General features: G+C 29.9%; 1 protein-coding gene across 4 annotated transcripts in view; it reads right to left on the reverse strand.

The window, feature by feature from the left end:
• The window catches only part of LOC136978712 (paired amphipathic helix protein Sin3a-like), a 141,130-nt gene that overhangs the window by 91,717 nt on the left and 26,623 nt on the right, over positions 1-22,790 (reverse strand). For all 4 annotated transcript variants that reach the window (XM_067274491.1, XM_067274490.1, XM_067274489.1 and 1 more), the window contains exons 3-4: positions 12,166-12,200; positions 9,046-9,097 (exon numbers count right to left, since the gene is read on the reverse strand). The gene's annotated coding sequence lies outside the window, so the exon portion shown is untranslated. The remainder of the gene's footprint in view (positions 1-9,045; positions 9,098-12,165; positions 12,201-22,790) is intronic.

Here is a 22,790-nt window from a genome sequence, read left to right on the forward strand (position 1 = left end):
CCAGAGAAATGATCAAATAAGATAAATAGAAAGTATTAAATCATTTAAATGAACACCAGTTCAAGTTCATTTAAATGATCTAATAAGTTAGTCTTTGTTTTCATGATGTAAGATGATTTTCTAGCAAGAATAGAGAACTTTTTCACATTCACAAGCTAATATAGTGACCTATAAGCCTTTCTTTCTGCTTCTGAAAGACTATGGTGTTAACAAAAATGCTCTTTTGTGTGATATCTCACATATCCAAAATAGTTGTTTCTCAAGAAAAAAACTATAACAATTAAAAAGCAGGAAAATTCATGGTGAAAAATATCTAATGTAACTTTGTAAGAAGAGGATATGTACAGTAGAACTTTGATTATCCAGATTGTTCAAAATAAACAAAAATTTTACAAATTTGCTGATTTGCACTTGGTGATTGTGACACTGTTTATGTACGTGATGGAATGCATAACTTTTTTGTCCCAACATCTCACCCGGCACAGTGGTCCTAAACTTTTCAATACATTTTACATCGTAATAAAAATATAATTTGACATACAGATTTATAAATAATTTATATTCAAATTACATCATTTCTATGGCCAAGGGCGGTGTAAGGCATGGGCGACATGGGCCACTGCCTACGGCCTCGCGGTCCGAGGGGCATCGTGCCTCGAATGTTTATGCATTACTTAAAAGCCATGAATGCGACAAAAAAATTTTACTCGTCATAAAACAATAAATAGTTTGCATTTTTATGAATAAAAATTTGAAAGTTTCAACTGCTTTTTATTTTATAAAATCTGTCTTCTTGTGCCACTAGAGGGCCTTTAAACAATAGGCAGCATTAGTGCTGGTCAGTAGTAGTCCAAATTCAAAACGAACGTCTGTGTCTTGAAAATTTGATCACAATTTAAATACAGTACAGTATTATTTTTCGATTATCCGGATTTTTCCTTACCCAGATTACCTTCATCCCCAATTCGTCCGGATAATCGAGGTTTTACTGTATCTATAATTTTTATAATTAATCAGTTATGCAATTCTATTGTCATTAGGTGCCAACTTGAGATGCTTGTTTTCTTTGCTGTCCATGATATCCCCAGAGTCTTAATGTTCATGTCCATGTCTTTCATGATGGGTTGAAGACATGACAATGCAATTCTATTACCAACTATAAAACTAATGGCAAATTATAAAGTAAGTTGTAAAGTGAATTCTCCAATGGTATTCAATATTAAAAAACTCTCCAAGATATAGCCAGACACAACATGTGACACCAAAATTAACTGCCGTAATCAAAGACTTGATTTGAGAAAAGTATCATATTATAATTAATGAAATTACTTCAGAGAATATTAGTTATAATTCTACTGCCTACTGATATTGTTACAGAGAAGTTGAAAAAAATCTGTAAATGATGAATTCTAAGCTATCTTATAAGAGAATTTAAAAAAAAACTATGTCTTCACACATACTCTACACTTCTGCATAGTGTGAAGGAGGAGGATGGTATTGTTACAATAGATAATCACTGTTTCATGAACTGGTATGGTAAATAAAAATACCAGGGCAGAATAGGGTTATTCAGGTTTCCCTTGATGTAAAAAGTTAGGCTGTAAACATCCACAGTTTGTTGCTCATTCTATTCTGGAGTTTATCCCACAAAAGAGTGCTTGCTGAAAATTATATCTAACTAAAGTAATTTTGAAAAAAAAAAAAATGGAATTGAACGAAACTAATTTTCATAATCAATCCCAAAAGGTAGAAAAATTAATAAAATTTCCACACATTCTTGCAAAAGTTAGAATAATAGAATTATGAAATTTGCACTATTAGATAGATGAAATGATCTTTCCAAGGGTGCACATCATCATGTAAACGAGGTTTGGCGGAAACTAAAGCACTCCAGGAGAAATTTATGTAGAAAAATATTATAGCAATAGCAGTACAATGATGTGTATTAAACAATGAAATGTGTAGTGTCACAGCTAAGCATTAGACATTAATTGGGGAAAATTCACTAAAATGGACTTTCATCCTGTTTTAAAAATGAAATTAGTGTATTGTTTACTTTCTTTTCAATCAGTTCAATCACTCATTACATCAATGCCTACTTATATGGTAATGCTCTTGCAGTAAGGATAACTCAGTTTTACTTACTGAAGTATGGTTTCAGTTCTTCACAAAAATTGAAACCACAAGCTTAAAAATACCAAAGAAACAGCTTTAAAAAACTGAAACATAAAATCCATTTTTATTCTCTTCAACACTATTTTGTAAGTGAAATTTCATGTCAACTTGAATTAAAACAAAATATTCACTTATTTACCCACAAAAAATTTGAAAGTTAATAAAATGCATTTAAAATCTTCTGAAATGTCTCAATTAAATAGTTAAATAAAAGTTTTATCATCATTTTATAAACATATTTTCTATTGCTTTTAACATTTTTCCATTGATATATTTCAACATTAATAGTTTTTATTTTATAATAAATTTTAAATCACCATAAAAACATGTCATGTTTTCAAAAAAAATTAAAAAACAAAAAAATTATAATAATGAAAAAATCAGTCAAAAACTCTAAAAAATTTTTTTCTTTGACAGAAATTTGGTGCATTTCTTAGATAATTTTTCAAAAAAAATTGTATAACTGTTGTTGTAAAAAACAAATTGTATGATTTTGAACATAAAGTATGTAGGTCACTCATGACATTGGTGATTACTTTGATTTTATTTGGGAGAACAAGGATGTATTACATCAAGTTTATAATTGTATATGCCATATTATAATGACGATATGTGCTTAAATTAAAATAACTTTTTTACTTAAAAAATTTGTATGTTAATTTACCTGTCTAGTATTGCATGGTAAATTGTACAGTAGGCCTATAATTATTTGTATGATTTAATTTGAGTTTTTAAACTACATAGCAAGAATTATTAATTCATTCCTAAAATAAGGTTTTATTTTGTATGATAATGTGAAATAATTTTCAGAGAAATTTTCTGCACCAAGGCTATTTTCTAGTAAAAAAAGTTGAGACAGGTTTCTAGTAAAGGTGAGAGCTATTTTCTAGTAAAAAAGTTGAGGCCAGTTTTCTAGTAAAAAAGGTGAGAGCTGTTGAAAAAAATAAAAATTATTGCAATAAATGCAAAAGTAAAAAAATTTTCAATTTTCACAAAATGATCAGATAAAAGATTGCAATATGGGCAATAACACCAAAAGTGGCACAATGACTGGCAAATTTTTTAAAATTTTCAGAGGAATCACTGTATAAAGCTTCTATCAAGATAAGGTTTCCTTGTATTTTAAATGGTGTATTAATAATGATGAATGAAATTAAACTCAACTACTGTATTTCCTCACATACAAGTATAAGAGCATGCTTTTACAGATTGGATAAAATTGGCACTATTTCTGCAAAGAACCTATAAAAACTCACTATCTAAAAAAAATCTTTTGTAGCATGAAAGTATTTTTTTATTCTGTCTTTTTATTTTTAATCCAGTTTTTTACATCATCACATGCATAATGCAGCGATTTTACACCAATACTGAAAAATTCTATGATGTATCTTCTTTGCATGTGTCAAATTTCAACATCATACATTGTTTTGTTTATAGAACAATGTCTTTAACTGGGATCCCTATGAGAGTCCTTCAAATTTTGTGATATTATGAGCTAATTGAAATGAGTTCAGCTAGAAATAAATGATGGGTGGACTGAGGTGTTTCTCAACAACACCAGCAAATGATTTTTCTGTGTTTTTTAGGCATGAAATAAACCTGCAGTAACATTTAAATTGTTAAAGGTCATAAAATCACATGCCATCTTATGGAGATAAGAATTCAAGGTTATAGCAACTTGTAGACAGTGATCATCATCATGTTATGTGTAACTGGCAAATATCCATATCATCATGATTGCCTTGCACCAATCATGTAAGACCTCCATGACATCATTTTTGATGAAGTCAGGTAGCCAAAATTGATGTCAGAGCAGTAAATCATTGCCTTATCTATGTAATCATGTGATAATAGAGGGTGTGTGACAAGTGGAAAAAGGTTTTTGACCAAACTTTTTACACAACAAATAGCATGTAGCATGAGAATATCATGGAAACAAAGTTTGGTAAGTCAATTTAGTGAAAAATACCCACAAAAAAACTGGAAGGTGTGGAAAATGCAGCGTTTTACTTGTGATTGCAGGTTGATAATGGTTATCATAGAGGTGTCACTGAATAGTTACCTTATTTCATAAGCTAAAACAAGCTACCATATATATATGAGTATGCTCTTATAATCAAAGCAGAGTGTGCATTTCAAAAATGCAAAAAAAGTGATTTTCTTAAGCCTGGTACTCACATGCGGCAACGAATGACGGAAACAGTTGCCATTCCATTGTCTTTCCGTGTCACGTGTACTCACATGCGGAAATTACCCTACAATTGAAAGCGCCATCTGCCAGCCGTAAATATAAACAAGCTACTACAGTAGGTAGGCCATGTGCTAGTAGTCGAAAATGGCATCTACCGGGATTGCTTTGTTATATCAATTACACTTTTTAAGTTTGCCTTTGACCTTATCGCAAATAAAAAACCCCAAAAACGAATAATTTGGATAAGAAAAGTATTCTAAATTGTCAAAAATTAGCTTTTGTCACCGAATTTCGATTACGCCATTCCCAATACTTTATGCAGTAAGTACGTCTATTTGACATTAATATTTAAATCGAATAGTAATATAGCGTATAAATGAAATATATTAGCGTATTAGTGTACAAATAATGCCTTTTAGCTTGCTGACCGCCATAATTCGAAAGCTATTAATTACATTAAAATAAGATATCAATATATTGGATAATGATATAATTGTAATTTAAAAATAACTGAATTACAGTTATATTTGTTAATATAAATTATTTATTAAAGAATTCTTAAAAATATATTATTTCAGAAAAGACTATATAAACTGAAAATAAATTAAAAATTGAAATAATTAGTGTTCAGTAGATGATAAAAACAAAACTAAACTAAAAATAGAATTTTTTTTACCAATTATTTATTATAATGTGGATATTGAGAAAAAGACATGACATGTATGTCACACTAAAAAACAGACCATGTGTTCAAATTCTTAAAACTTGTAATATGTTTTTAATCATATTGTTAATTGTAATCCTTTTTATCAATTTTCTTTTTCAAACATACTCAATGATCATATTGTTTTTTGTAATAATTTAATTTTCCCAATTTTTTATTTTAAAAGAGAAACGTTTACTGAACTGTAAAACAAACGTACTACACCTTTTAAGTATCCAGTAGGAAGTTTTTATTAGATTAAAAACGTTGATCGCCTAATAACTAAATTGCAGAAGAACAGTCGGCAGCGCAACAATGGAAATTCACGGAGAGCAGTTGTGTTGAGCTATATGCCCTTTCATAATAAGGTTGTCAAAAATGTGGCCAGAGAGAAGAACTTGCGCGTAATTTACAAACGCAATCCAACGATTTACCGTCTACTGAGAAACGACAAGAGGAGAGATCGCTCCAGTGAGTTAACAGAGGTATATTCTATGCCGATAAAAGATCATCGTTTTAACACCAACATTGTATACGTAGGCGCCACTTTACGTAACCTCAAACAAAGAATAAAAGAGCATAAATACTCAATAAGCTGTGGCAGTGACAGCACGGTCCTAGCGACCTTTGCTAGGCAACAAGATATAACGGTGCATTGGGATAAGGCCTCCATTGTCAGAGCCACTCGATCCAGGCAGGCTATCATATACTTGGAAAAAATGGAAATACATAAGGCGCACTTATCTACGCTTTGCATCAACCACCGGGATGCAGACGGCCTATCATCGGCCTGGAAGTCTCTTGTCGAATAGCATCACGTTTTGATACGGAAAACGGGGCTTAAACCCGTCAATGCGCAAGCGCGAATTTTTGTAAATTTCGAACGCCATTTTTTTGTAATTTCGAATTTTGTTCGTTTTTGATATTCATTAACTGACGAAGGCTGATTAACGCAGCCGAAAATGTTTTTAATCTAATAAAAACTTCCTACTGGATACTTAAAAGGTGTAGTACGTTTGTTTTTATTTTATTAACATATTTATTTATTACAGAATAAACTTATATGTATATTTATATATATGAAAATATAATATAATATGTATATATAATATAATTTAAACATGCAATATACGCTTCAGAAATGGATGTAGAAGCTAAAAAAGCTAAATTTTTTCCCACTAAGCCAGTCTTATTAGACACTCTCTGCATATAAATTAAATCAGAACTGTAGAGGCTCTAGAAATTTTTAAAGCTGAATAAAAGGGGAATCCATCAATTTTAAGGAGGAGATGAATATCTTGTATGCCTGGCAATCTTTTTTTTGACGATCCAGGCAACAATAAAAATTGAAAAACAATTAACTCACATATTACTTAAAAATGTATATCTTAATATTTGTGCTAAATTTTATTTTAGTTTTAGCTTAAGGTTAACACATACATGTGATTTTTGTTGTATACGCGTTATAAAGCTTTACTGTTCAAACAATTTTAAAATATTTAAATTCAAACAGCCTGCATTCTAATTCTGTAGAACATTAATGACCTGAAGCAGATCCATATTGGATTGAAAATGTTTGTCAGTTCATAATTATTTTAAATATATTTTGTGCTGGTACTTTTGAAGGTTCATAGTGGTATTATTTAATTTTAAACACACAAACAAAAAATCCTCATTAATTTGAACTTGAATAGTTTTGAAATCCCATTAGTTTGTAAATGTATTATTTGTCCCAGTCAGGAATATATAGATTTACATGTTAAGGAATTTGGTTAGTTAGAAATATAGCTACTTCTGTTTATTTATGTTATTATTTATTATTATTATTATCAAATATAGCATTCTGTATACATAGCCATCTTCTATTTGCTTAATAAATTACATCAGTTACATGGTATTTGGCATACTGTACAGAAATATTGTAAATCTTGGATAATTCAAAACTCAATATGTCGAAGCCACAATTATTTTGTCACTTATATTTCAAACTAACGAGGATTTCTTGTATATATTTTCCTCAATCCTTTAATTTTATTTCAAGTTTAATTTTAAATAAAATGCTTATAACAAACATTATAATTTTATTTTAAATTTCTATTTGATATATTCATTTTTCTACATTATTATCTGTAAGTTTGTCATTCTTAATTTTGTAAATATGCTATAACTTATTATAACATTATCCTTTTGTCAGTATTATTGTTGACCATGATCTTTATTATGTTCCAATTATTTAAAATTATTGCTAACAGGCTATTCTTGTTTTTAGTGAAATTAACAGGAAATTTAAAGTTTTTCAATCTCTCTACTGAAATTCCATAGAATGCAAATTTTTCTTAACCTAATTTAATAAATGAAATAAATTTTCTGAAGTTTGAATACTAATACGAACTCTCTCTGTAATTAATTAGGCTATTATGTATAGGTTTTTATTACAAAGAATTTTATCATGTTATTAAAAAATCAAAAAGATGAAGTTTAGCTTAAAAAAAAACAACAACAACAACAGACTTGAATAACACACCATTAAACTTACACTCACATCATAAGGACACGACACAACATATAAAAAACATAGACACCGTTAAGCAATCGTGGGCTCAAAAGGCACTGCATGGCAGACATCCTTATGACCTAGCCCAGGATTTTGTTGACATAACTGTGTCAAACAGCTGGTTAGCTCAGGATGCCTCTTTGGGGAGACGGAAGGATTCATGATCGCCATACAGGATTAGGTCATAAATACTAAAAACTACAGAAAACACATACACAAAGATACAACACTCACAAATGACATATGCAGAAAATGTCATATCATGCCAGAAACTATACAACACATCACTTCTGGTTGCAAGCTCTTGGTACAGACAGATTATTTACACAGATATAATCAAGTAGCAAATATAATACACCAAGAGCTTGCAAAGCAACATAAATTAGTAGACATCCACGAACCATACTACAAATACATTCCACTGACAATATTGGAAAACAACACACACAAAATGTACTATGACAGAGCCATAATCACAGATAAAACAATTTACCACAACAGGCCAGACATCACACTCATTGACAAACACAATAAAATCACATACATTATAGACATATCCATTCCAAACACTCACAAAACACACGCACTGAAAAAGTCAGCAAGGACACAGAACTTGCCCAGGAAATAAGGGATCTGTGAAGGATGGATGGGGTGCTTATTGTACCCGTTGTTCTCTCTACAGGTGTGATACCACACACACTACACAAAAGCCTGGGAACATTACAATTGAATAGAAATACATACATCACACTACAGAAGGCCACTATATTGAATACATGCCACATTGTTAGGAAATTCCTGAATACAGACACTGACACTGACACTGACACACTTTATTTTAGTTTTCTTTTGGTTGCTATGCCTTGACTCTGGTCTGGCATAGTACACAGTCACTGGTGTCAACCGAGCATAACCCACTAAACCGAACATAATAATAATAAATATATAAAAATAAAACAAATTCTGGCTATTGAAATTCTACAGTAGTATTCATTTTAATATTTTTGTCAGTATTTTAATTCCATCTTCATAAAATTTTCAATGTTTAAATAATTATTTAGAATAATTTAAATCTACTTAAAGATGAAATAAAATTCTGAAAAGTTTAAATGTAAAATGTGTTTGACTTTTTAATTATCAGATTGTTATTTATATCATATTAAACAAGACATCCTTTCATTTCTAAATTAAACACAAAGAATTATATAAACTTTTCCAAACATAACCACTGATCATACTGAAATTTTAGCCTACATAAATAAATCACACTTTTCAAATACAAATAGAGAAAAATCAGATAAATTCTCACATACATTTATGATTACTAATGTAAAATATAAAACTTTCATGCTAATGTAATATATATATAATTAATTGTTCCAATAAGATTTTATCAAGTTAAAGCAATTTAAAAAGAAATACCTGAATTGTCAGACATTTATTTTTCAGTGAAATGTAGCATTTATTAATCTGCCTAGAAAAAAAAATCATTGTTATTAATTTGATGTAATTGAAAATATTTCTAAGTATAAAAATCAGTATTAATATATTCAATAAATATTTGTTAAAAATGAAATTTATTGAATCTAAATCATTTATGCAATTAATTTCTTTACGTAATTTTGACTTTAATACAATGCATGTTATTGTCTTTCATTTAATATTACTTTTCCAATAAGTTTATTTCAAATTTCTTACCAAAGCTTTGATAAAGCTTTATCAAAAAATATGTACAGTGAATAACAAGAAATTATGTAATTTAATATTAAATAATACATAAATGTCAGTTTCATAAATTTCTATAAACCTGAAAATATTTCTGCATCATTTATACTCTACTAATTTACATTAACCCTTAATAAGCCAGTATATAAACCATTTTTTGATTATTTATTTAATATTTTATTATTTATTAAAATCAAACATCTGTAAGTGGCTTTAACTATAAATTTAATAACTATAAAAACAGCTGGTAAAGCTGAATTAATTAAAACTTCTGCTGCATATATAAAGGGATTGCTGCAATTAATTTTGCATGTTAATCAAATCTCACACTAAGTAAGGGATATTTGTTTACATAAACAATGAAGTCTAAACATTAAATTACAAAATTATTTACTACTGGATTAATTTTGACCTGCCTTTAGACCAAATTGCTTTGCACTGTTTATTAATAGTGGCCAAGTTCTAGCCTAATTTTTGAATTTAAAATACTAGTGATAAATGGCATATTTATCCATACATTTTAAACTTTTAGAGTTGAAAAAAAATTAAATTGACTAATCAATTACGTAAATTAAATTATTTCAATAATTGGATTATAAAATTCTGTTTTATTTAAAATATAATATTTTAAATAATGTTGTCATTGTTTAGTCATACGGTTTCAAAAAAGCATGAGTATTTAAAATGTTACGTTTTCTTTGCAACTTTGACAAATTAAATGCAATTATTGTCTAATTATTCCATAAATTTTAATAAAAATCATGTTAAATGATAAAATAACCAATACAATATCATAAAAAAATGGCCAATACAGCACTAGCTTCATATGTAGGGGAGAAAGATGTACAGGTCAACTTTCATGACATTACTATATTATATCAAATGATGGACCAGGTATGATCAAAACATCAAAGTCTTTAATATTTACAAGGCAAATAAGAAAGGCAAAGCAATTAATTTTAAGGAGAATAACTCTCTCCCCACAACTTGGCATGCATTAGTTGAACTGATATAGAACTTTGATGGTTTTGCACATGTCTATTTTTATATTTTTTGAAATTTTATCTATTTAATTCAATTTTAAAAATATGTGAATTCTGTATGTGCATATGTGTGTTCTGTTAGTTTATACTCAAGAATACCTGACAATTTTCATTGTAGACAAAAGAAAACAGTCATAGCATAAATTTTTTTGTTTTTTACTAGTTTTTTGGTATTTTTGTCTTATTTGTTGCATATACAATCAATTTGAATTTGTGGTTAATAAAGTAATCAAAAACATATCAAAAGATATTTCAGATGATTTTTCATATAGTGAAAAGAATTACTCATAATACAGTATTTCTAAATAGTATGCACTGAAAGACTATCAGATATAAATCAACAACTTATCCTCACTTAATTTGAATCAATGATGAACAGCTGAGTTGAAACATTCTATTAAATACTAATGTCATAATGTGCTGTCTTGAACAATTAAATTAAAAACAAAAAATGTACTTTTTGTAAGTACATATTTTTGTTCTAAAGTAGTTGTTTTATTTTTTAATTCAGGCATTTTTTAAAGATTTAATCTTCTTGATTGCCTAATGAGAGTTATTTCTGAAAATTTTCAATTCAAATATCTCAGCACTCGTGTTGTAATGGCAGTGATTTAACATATCCATGCAAATTTTGGCAAGTACACTAGATTTTAATACAATAAGACCCCCAAAGTTTACAAAAGTATATTTGTAAACTTTGAGAATTAAACAAAACAGTGCTAATGAGATCATTTTAATATTATATGAATACAGATACACTGAAAAACCTAAATGAAATAATAAACTTTTATTCAATGATGTTATTAGGCATACAGTATATATTAGGGTGTCCCTTATTTTTCGAATATTTTTTTTTCTAATGCATAGGGCCAAGATTTGTTTGTTTTACCCTTAAATACTCCCACAATAAATTTCAGCTTATTTTGATTACTGGAACCCGTGCTGACTTGCATCAAATCATTTCCATACATATGATGCTAGAGAAGTTGCATGTATTCGCTTTTGTTCGCCATTCTAACACAATTTGTCGGGCTATTAACACAGTTTTTTTCAAAGATGTCAGTGGAATTATGAAGCACTAAAAAACATATTTTCTTAGTCGGAGAGATAAACACATGCGGTGATGTAAGTGTCTTTACAAATTTTTTTTCGAAGCTATTTCAAATGCTCTTTCAACAAATAATCCATTTTATGGTTAAATTTTACAATTGGGACTCTTCTTTTCCTTTAAAAGTTCATATTTTAAAATTATAGATACCTCCATCACAATACTATCAATAGTGCGGGCGCCGCCATCTTTCTTTCTTTCACCGTCGTTCCTAAATGCCTACAAACAGCAGCGCACTCCTGTAGTAGCGGAGATGCAGAGCGACAGCTATTAAAGAACGCACCCATGGAGCAGTCACCAATTATGCCGGAAAGTCTGTTGTTCGCAGCCAGTCCATTGCTCGAGTCACGTAATGGCCAAACAGAAAGTCCGTTGTTCGCAGCGTCCGTTATTCGAGGCATACGTTATACGAGGTACCACTGTACTTCAAATTATTGAACAATTTTTATTACAAAATCTTAAAACCTGACCTAAAAAAGTTCCTTTAATGCCAAGGTATCTTAACAAATACCTACAATCTGCAATTTAACAGACAAAAAATTTGCCCTAAAAGAAAAATTATAGTCAACCTTTTTTTTTTAATTCATGAATAGCACATTTTTATTAATGTAGACAAATATAACTAAATAATATTTATTAATAATCTACAATCAATACAAAACTTACCTTGGATTGCATTTATTTCAGTTTTCATGTTTTTTTTCTGTAAACAAAAACAGTATGTAAGTACTATTAACAAAAATATAAAAAACTTAAATATTTTCAGTAAAATTTAAATATTAAAATATTAATCTACTGAAATGTTACAGATCACATATCAAATTAACAAAGAAAAACTTCATATTTTATATTAATATAACTTTAAATATTAATAAAATGTGATATATTTCAGATTATTAAATGCCTAATAAGTTAATTAATGAATATGATCATCAGACAATTTAATATTAAATATGGAAATGGTACTTACTATCTATTAATAATTTTATTGATCAAATACCTAATTTTATTTTTCTAAATTTACACTATATCTTATTTTAATCATTTTTAAGATTAAAATATACATTTGTATAAACTACATTATACAAGTCAACTTTTAAAACAGGAAAAATTTTTTCATGTTTTAAAAGTTGACTTGTATTAATGTAGTTTATACTACTTATATCTCAAAAACAAGGGATCAAGTTATTTGATGGGAACTAAATGCAAACTTTCTTTACCACAATTAATTAACAAGTGAAACAGCATTAATAACAATTGCTACACAACTTTCACCATAACTGCAACAAATCACAATAAATATTTTCAACTACAACTCGGGCTTGGCAAACTTATTTAATTTATTGAATGTAGAGATTTATATTAAAATAAAAATTCAGTATAAATGAACATTATTATTGGAAACAGCCCTTGATGTAATGTACAAACCATATTTATTTAGAACAGATAAATAGCTTTTTTTTTATTCATGAATGATTTTACTAGATTTTTTATTTATTTTACTAGATTATAACAACTTAAAATAGCACAACTTATGGAATATAGTAAAAAATGCTTTAATGGAATATGTCATTACTAAATGTGAAACTCAATCTATATTACCAGTAATTTTCTAATGCATTTCTGCTTTATATTTATTATAATGAAAATAATTGCATTACTTGTGATATACTGTATCTTGTAAAAGCATCATATATATTCATCTACTAATTTTGAAAATATAAAACATTAATTTGTTCTTTTTTTACAACAAGATGATCCAGAATCAATATCAGCCATAATAAAATATGCACACAAAAATAAATTTAAAATATAATAATAATAATAATAATAATAATAATAACAACAACAGTAATAATACACAAAAGCCTGGAAACATTACTATTAAATAGAAATACATACATTACACTACAGAAGGCCACTATATTGAATACATGCCACATTGTTAGGAAATTCTTGAATACAGACACTGACACACTTATTTAATTTTAGTTTTGTTTTGGTTGCTATGCCTTGACTCTGGTCTGGCATAGTACACAGCCACTGGTGTCAACTGAGTATAACCCACTAAACCCAACATAATAATAATAACAATGATTTGTCTTGCCAGTCACCACCTTGCTATAGTAAGATCTCAGTAATTCTAATGAACCACAGAGCTGTGCTAGATGGAGCATCTGCTCTTGATAGGGTCACCGATGCCAGTGAGGTCTGTGAGGAGAAATGAAGCCAAGAGTGATTGAACCCACATAATTAGATCGCCAAATGTCTGTGAAGATCTAACTATGGTGATAACGTGATCCAAGTGTAATACTGGCTTGCACATTGCCCAGATTAACAAGGTCCATGCTCATGAGTTAGGCAGAGGCTCACATTCAAAAAATATTTTATATTCTTCCTTGACCACCAGTGGTAAAGCAGCACTGGTCCAAATATGGCTATTGCAATGCCCACACAAGTTGTGGGAAACCAGCCTAACCTTAATTTTCTAAAACAATCCAACCATAGATCACTAAGACAGATAAACCATGCAAACAGATGAAATGAACATTGGAAATGAATGAGTTCATTATCCTTACTTACTTTGCCTTCACAAAACTTAAAACAGTCATGACAGCATACAGACAACATTTACATCATTTGTTCTTACAACATTATTCTCATCTCACAAGGGTTGTTGATCAAAAAAGAACAATTATACATAACAAAACAATTTCTCGCACAATCCCTGGGAAGGATAAATCAACACACAAAAAAACCTTTTTTATATCCCAGTACGAACAGATTTAGACAAAACAATCATTTTCGACCATAAACTTGGTCTTCATCAGACTATTGACCAGTATAAATTTGAAACCAGAATTCAAAACATGTTAAAAAAAAAAAACAACCTTATACCACAAACAACACTAGAACATATCAAACAACAAATCACAAAACAATTACATCAACAAACAGATACTCCCAACATCAACAACAATCACATAATCCATTAGGATCATCAAGATACATGCATTGACAATACTGTTCTTACCACCACTATTTACGTGATGCTGACAATACTAACACTTCTTCACTACCTGAAATAGATTCAGGTTTAATTCATACTTTCTTCTTTTCCAAGAAACACTCACTAAATTTACAGGCATTGATCCTGAACAACGGCCATGCATTCCCAAAATCAACACTTCTAAACTAGTAGGAAAAACTCTACATTATGTAAACACTTATTGTATTGTACTCATTCTATTTCTACTCTCTCAAATGTCCATACACTAGTCTATGCTGGTACAGTCACAGTAGTAACCTACCACGAATTAAAACTACATCCACTTACAAAAGCACACAAATCAAAAACCTTTCAAAAGCCTGTCTGACGAAGAAGAACAGAAACACAAATAAACAATATTAAACAGCAGCTAGATAGACTAACATAATATGCAATAACAAAACAACAGCTAAGTTAATGAAACAACTAAAAAAATTTTCCAAGAAAACTAAAACACACAATAAGCACAAACAATACAATGTCCACATTGCAGAATACATTGAGACACACTGAAACAAAAACTTGTAGCCAAAGCACGGCAACTCAAATGACACATAATTTGTTCTGCACAAAAACAAACAAAATAAATTATTCACAATGAAAAACTCTTCTACAGGCAAATTAATACCAAATCTAGTACTGATTTCCAATACAATGGCATGTCAACTAAAGAAGAACTTACAAATTTTTGGTCTTCTCTTTGGTCTACTGCTGTCCTGCACAATGCTTAAGCAGACTGGATCAAAGATGAAAGCACAGATATGCACAACACACCTATTATGCATTGTGTTGAAATAAATACACAAAACATCCATTGCACAATGCAGAAAGCTCACAATTGGACAGCACCTGGTGTAGACAACATTCACAATTTCTAGTACAAAAAATTCACATCCCTACACTAGGAACTAGTTAGACATTTAACTCATATCATCAACAATCCATAAGACATGCCAGATTTTTTTACACAGGGCATCACCTAAATGAAACCAACAATAACACCAAAAGACTTGCACAGTACAGATCAATTACATGTCTTCCAACACTTCACAAGACTCTGACCTCTTGCATTGTAAACAAAATATACAATCATATTGATGAACACAACATTCTTCAGAACAACAAAAAGGCTACCATAGAAATCACAAAGGTTGCAAAAAACAACTACTCATTCACTCTATTATCCTCATTATCAATCCTATTATCAAGTTCATAAGCAACACAAAAACACACACATGGCATACGTAGATTACAGAAAATTATTCAACAATGTCCCACACACTTAGCAGCTGCATACACTTTGCATCTACAAAATCCATCCTCAACTATTCACATTATTGCACCTTGTGTACATGGACAATATCAAACTTCACATACTCAAATGATATACAAATGGAGTTTGGTCTAGAAATGAGAAACACTCCATATTGAAAAAAAAGAATGCTGAAAAAAGAAGATTTTATATTCAGAAGAGGAGATATTATATGGAAGAGAACAAGTTTTACAAATATTTAGGATTCCAACAGGCCAAACCTACAGAACATGAAGAGATAAAGACAAAGATTAACATTTGAATACCAGAACAGATTACATGCAGTACTACGAACACACCTAAATGCGAAACATACTATTAAAGCTGTGAGCCCGGGCCTGACAAAAAAATTTATTCAAACAAATTTTTCAAGAGAAAAATCATCCAAAAGATGATTAAACCTGTTCCCATGGACTTGCTTCCCTGTTGGAGGTGACAAATTGAGTGTGTCACCCGGACACAACAAGTGAACATTTGACTATTGGTTCTAAAATACTAAAAATCTTAACCAAGTCATGGGAAAAACCCAGGAGGAGCCCCCTAATAAAAGGGAGGGGGTAATGACAATCCGCAGCAGTCATCATCAACCTTTTCTTAAAGGGTGTGTTGTGTTCCAGGACTCGCTGTTCCAGCCATTGTTGTTCGCCACTGCCCAAGAAGACAAAAAGGGATTACTCTCCGAACTGAGTTGCTGAACTTTCACACCTATGTTGCATCAATACAACGAGTATTTTAAGGTGTTTATCATCTTGCAAACTTACTGTGCGCTCTCTCTCTTGGTCAGGGTCAAGAAAGGTTTATCCCTCTCTTTTTTAGCAATTGTGCTAAGCATCTATATTAAATTTTTTAGCCATTGTGCTAAGCTTCTGAAATGTTGTCGTAGAATTTGTAAATAATATTCATCAATAAATGGTTATTTTTGTTAAGTGTTGTGGAGTGTACTTCCTCCGGTTGTTTCCTTCTGCCTCCATTCCGAATTCGGAAGCCTATAAGCACGACTGCTTGCGCAACGAAATTTGCGGCCAATTCAGTTTCTGTGTCTGTCCAAAAACACAGAGTGGTGTCAGTCTGACAAGGTACCAAGGAGGTACCAACCCTGTAGTCACAAAGCTATTAATATTAATACATATGTTGTCCCTGTACTCACTCATTCTTTTGGAGTTATATACTGGACATGCACAGATCTTGAGCACCTCCAAAAGGAAACAACAACACCACTTACTAAACATAAACAATATCATCCAAAATCATCCATATAAGGACTAACTCTTCCTTGTAAAGAAGGTAGCTGTGGCCATGGCCTGACTAATAGTTACCCTGTATTACAAACAAGTTCTGACATCACGGGAGTTTTTCCACAAAAAACAAGAAACATCAAGATTACATAAAGCTATAATTCTGGCAGACAGTAACCATACATCTTTAAACTTACATTCTAAAGTTTAAAGTTACATTCATATTTTAAAGTAAAAATTATAGTTTGTTTTAGTAAAAAATAACTTGCATTGATACCACTAAGATTCAAACACCAACCTCATGATTATGAAATCACCACACCACCACCAAGCAACTGGCCACTCTACAAATGACTGAAATTATAAACATTTTAAGTGATTTGCAATTTTCAACTTCAACCTTTTCCTTTAATTCTGAGTATTGTGCCTTACTGCTTGGCACATGTCAGTCATTGGGGATGCACTATAACCTTACTGAGTTTGATTAAAATCTGTAACCCCAATGTCATGATGTCCCCTCGTAAGACAAAATGCCCATTATCTACACAAACTCAATTTCTACTACTTGCCAAATTAAACAACCATAGAAAGATTGACTTATTTAAATGTGTGTCATCTGATGATTAGTATTCAAACTTAATTTTGTCACTAATTCAGACTTTGCAGTGATACAATATATTTTGCATTCATTTTTGAGTGATTATATAATTCTGAGATTTAACCCATAAATTATCTAATTAATTTAATTAAATAAGGAGTTAAATACTACGCTCTAGATTTCTAAGTCGTTTTGATCGGAAATCTCTCCTATAACAGAGACCCTACGTCATTTCCTTCATCTTTCAATGAAGAAGGTGGCATTATAGTTTCTGTTTATATGAGAAAATAATATTTTCCCTCAAATTTGTTAATATATTAACGTGAGAAATAAATTTCTTCCACATGTTGTTTACCCAAAAGGAAGTGCATTTGTCACTTTTATGACAAAAAAGGAAATTAACTTTCCTTTTACAATTGCTTATTTCCAAAGTTCAACCACCATCTGGCTATTCACCCCCTTGACAGTCCTCCAACTCATCCCATTAGCAGTCCGAAATCAAGACTTGCTATTGATCAAAATTTGGGAAAATAAAAAGGACAATTTCCTCCAATCGAGGAGTTAGGATCTGGAGTCAAGAGAAATCTTGGCCCAAGTCCCTCATCACAGGATCCTTTTTACTAGTGCACCCAAGTTCCCACCTTGGACTTCATCCTCTTTGCCAAGCCTCCACCGCATCCTACCACCATTGGACTTCCACCATTCAATGTACTGTACGTACAAGATCAAGAAACTCCTTAAGCTACTCAAGTCGAGGTAGTATACCCTAATTATTGTAAGCTCCTCTCTCTCTCATTCGCAAGATAGGCAGAGAAATATAGTCGTTGGCTTGATTGTACTTTACTTTGTTTTATTTTTATTAAAATTCGTAGTTACTTTAAAGAAATGGTCTCGTTGATGAACTCAAATCTGTGCCAAAGTGTTGCCACTTATCCATGATCTCTCCCAACTCATCATCGTAACAGCCCTCCTTTTTAAGACCATAGTTAAATGCGTGATGTGGATCTCATCCCTGTCTGGTGTCGGGAGTCCTGACAGAGACCGAAATTCTACGATCTTGAGATCTTGAATTTTTATATTTGAGTGCCATCCTATGACCCTGTAGGCAAGTCTAATGGACTTGGTTGACAAATACACAATAAAGAATGATAACTAAACTCTCTACCCCTGGTTATCCTCGCATAATATATAATCACTCAAAATTGAATGCAAAATAATAGCATGTATCTGATAAAACATTCATTTCAATTTCATCTTTTCTGATTCAAATTTATTATATATACTGTTTTTATTTGAATCTACGATGCAGCTTAATTTCACATGATCACCCACAGATTTTTTTTTTGTCAAAAAATGAAGACAACACAACAAATTTAGGCTATGTCAATAGAACCAATTCTGGTAATATAAATCTGTTTAGTATTTATTGCACAGTAAAATAAGCTACATATCACTGTCTTCCATGGTATCAAAGTTGGAAATCTGTTCACTTTCCATGTTAGGTTCTTTTGAATCAACACTACATTCAATACTCACATCTTCCCATAAGCAAACATCCTCAGCACTATTTAAAGCATTGTAAAAGCAACATTTCTTGAAAGAATGCCATACAACTTATTCTGGGATTTTCATCCAAATACTTACACATCATTTACTGTAATAGACTAATGAGACTGAGCTCTTGACCTCTTAAATATCTACTATTCAAATATTGGTTTAATAAAATCATTAAAATAACACAGTGGAATTAGTGACAGAGAAATAAAATGCATGGCACTAGAGGTCACTAATTATTACTTATTACAATGAATGTATGGAAGACTAAAAGATTTCCAAATACTCTCTAGTAACAAAATATTATCTATTTACATTAAAAATAAACTAACTAACAAATCAAAATGTGAATAATAGCATGCCATTCACTGACACTATGCAATAATTAGTGAAAAATATACCTAAAAAATTATGCTCTCTAAAAATGTATTAATATATTATAAAAATAAAGTTATTAGTAAATAATACCAGTAATTAAACAGATCTACATACACTAATTCTAATTTAAAAAATTACAAAATACAGTAAGGTCTTGCTTTATGTGAGACTGTTATAAGTAGATTTGTCTTTTATTAGATGGCAAATGGTAAGGTTAACTTATTCCTAGTGCCATGAATCTTACTTGTAAATCAACAAATTGCTTCTCCAGATACTGACATTCAATGTAAATGCTATTTATGGTGATGAATACCTTGGTTTTCATGTATTTTTCTGATGTAGTGTATTCAATATGGCATTAAAAAAAATTGCACTATATATATATATATATAGAAACTTCAGACTAAAATGTTATTCATTAAGTATAGTAAATTTGTAATTTTTCTGTTAATTGTAAAGGATTGCTTAAGTGTCTGAGCAATCATCTGGGACCTTAGTCAGCACAGAGTATACCTGAGTCAACCTGAACTGGAAGGGTTTATGACAGATGAAAAGGAAGGAGACATTTGGGAATTGATACATGGACAGAGTAAAAAAATATTGTAAAAAAATAAAACAATACAATTATTTATTTTATCATAAATAATTTTATTGTTTTATTTAAAGATGATATAAAAACGTTTTAAAGGTGTAAAAAACAAAACAGCTGAAAGAGATCAGATCCATGTCAAACTTTCATGTGTCCCCTTTTCATCTGACAAAGATCCTTCCAGCTCAGACCGAATCATGTACACTCTGTCATTACTCAGACTACAGTTTGGATGGAGCACAACTTCAAGCAAAATTTTGTTTTACTCAATACCTGCTGACAAGCAATCCCCACATAAAAACATATTGAATTATTTTTTCAAAATTAGCTTTATTTTAGCTGTATTTTTCAAACATATTGAATTATTTTTTCAAAATTAGCTTTATTTTAGCTGTATTTTTCAAACATATTTCATCCTTTTTTTGACATTTCTAAATTAATTTTAAAATTATTTAATTATTAAAAAAATCCTTTATTCAATACAAAAATTAAATTAGTAATAAAACAAAAAAAATATATAATGGTTATTCAGAATGACTACTGATTTTGATAAAAATAAGATAATATATTTAAGATGATAATATGATTTAAGTGGTTCTTCACTCCACTTAAATCTTCATCAAAATTGGTAGTTTAAATTATTACATTTTCTAGAATTATGAGCATGAATTCTGATATCATTATATCAGAGCTATATTAATATTCCAGAATTTTAACTCCAATAGTTATCACAATGCATGATATAATTTTTTCAATTTTCACTTGGCAAAAAAAGCAATTCAATTAGTCACAATTTCTCAATATCATATAGCTTAAATGAGCAATAAATCTTTTTATTTGATTCCATATTATTTCTATTGGCAGTAGTTTGGTAGCTACAGTAAAACTATTTATTACTATATCATCAATTCAGTGTTTATTGTACAAATATTTAATTGAATTAATTAATTACAACATTTTAACATTTTTAGCTTTAACAAGTCAACTATAACAGTTTTCTTCTAAAAGATAGTATTTAGCAACTTTATTTTTATCCTATGACAAGAAGCATTATCAATTATAATGACTGCTTTTTTCAACTTAAGGCAGTATCCTTTTGAACTATTTTTCAAGTGTAGATTCAATCGTTTCATCATGAAAATCTTCAGTATTTTACAAGTACAAAAATTTAAACTTGATTTTGGAGTAAAATCTTTCTTTCTTCTTATATAAGCAATAATTGTTTATAAGAAGAAAAAAGATTATTAAATGTTCTCTTTATCAAACAGTATTTTTAAATTATCTTCCATAAGTATTAGACGTTAATGGTGTGGTTTTTTGTATATATTGCTTAAGTATCAATTTCCCTTGAAAATTTTCTTTTTTTCAATAGATTAATTCAGAAATAGTCCAAACAGATGACTTTGTTGAACTAACCGAAGACCCAAAAGATGAAATTGAAAAATGGATGAAAAAAGAAATTACGAAACTTTACAAACAACAAAAGATAACACCAGGGGAAAAAAAACAAATACTCAACTTCAAAGACATCAGAAAACCACAACTTAAAATCCGTCTTAAAACACACAAACCAGGCGAGATATGCAGACCACTAGTGGACTTTAAGAACACAATATTATCCAACCTAGAACTGTTCATAAAGAAAAAACTAAAAATAGTCCCATACTCAACCTACTCTATAAAAAACACCGACGAACTAATAAGGAAACTAATGACGGTTAAAATGAAACCAACATACAGGTTATTAAGTCTGGACATAATCTCTATGTACCCATCAATAAAATGGGAACTCATTGAGGAAAGCCTATGCAAGATAGACATACATAACTGGCTACTAGAACTAATAAAATACAGTTTTTACAATAATTACTACCATATAGAAGAAAAAATATATAGACAAAAAAATGGCATTAGTATGGGAACAATAATCGGACCGAAACTCGCAGAAATATGCATGACAGAAATAGATAAAAAATTAGCAAACACAAATGGGATAACTTTTATGGCTAGATATGTAGATGATATAATAATAATATACGACGAAGCAATAACCAATGAAAATATAATATGCAACTATGCAAACACACTAAGCAATACAATAAAATTTAAAAGTGATACTGAAAGTAAAAAAGCAATAAATTATCTAGACACAACTATAACCAGAGAAGGAAACAACATCAACATAAAACCGTACAAAAAAAGCAGCAATGTGGACAAAATCCTTAACTATAAATCGTATTGCCCCATAACTATTAAAAGAAACAACTTTATAACAGCATTGTCTAAAATATGGAACAGAACATCTAAAGTTAAAGAGAGAGAAAAACAAAAAAATGACCTAATAAATACTTTTATCCTAAACGATTACCCAAACAGATTATTAAAAAAATGGACAACTGAATTTATTAAAAACAGATTCAACGTCAAAAATAACAATGAGAATATTACACATACGTCTTTCCCCTATATTAAAGACACATATGAAAAATACAGAAAAGTCTTCAGAAAAAATGGTATTATAATAGCAGCCAAACTAAAAAATAAAATTAAAAACAGCATCAACATCAACGAAATCA

This window comes from Centruroides vittatus, unplaced genomic scaffold (genome assembly GCF_030686945.1).
Source record: "Centruroides vittatus isolate TY-2023 unplaced genomic scaffold, ASM3068694v2 contig_549, whole genome shotgun sequence".
Lineage (NCBI taxonomy): Eukaryota > Metazoa > Arthropoda > Arachnida > Scorpiones > Buthidae > Centruroides > Centruroides vittatus.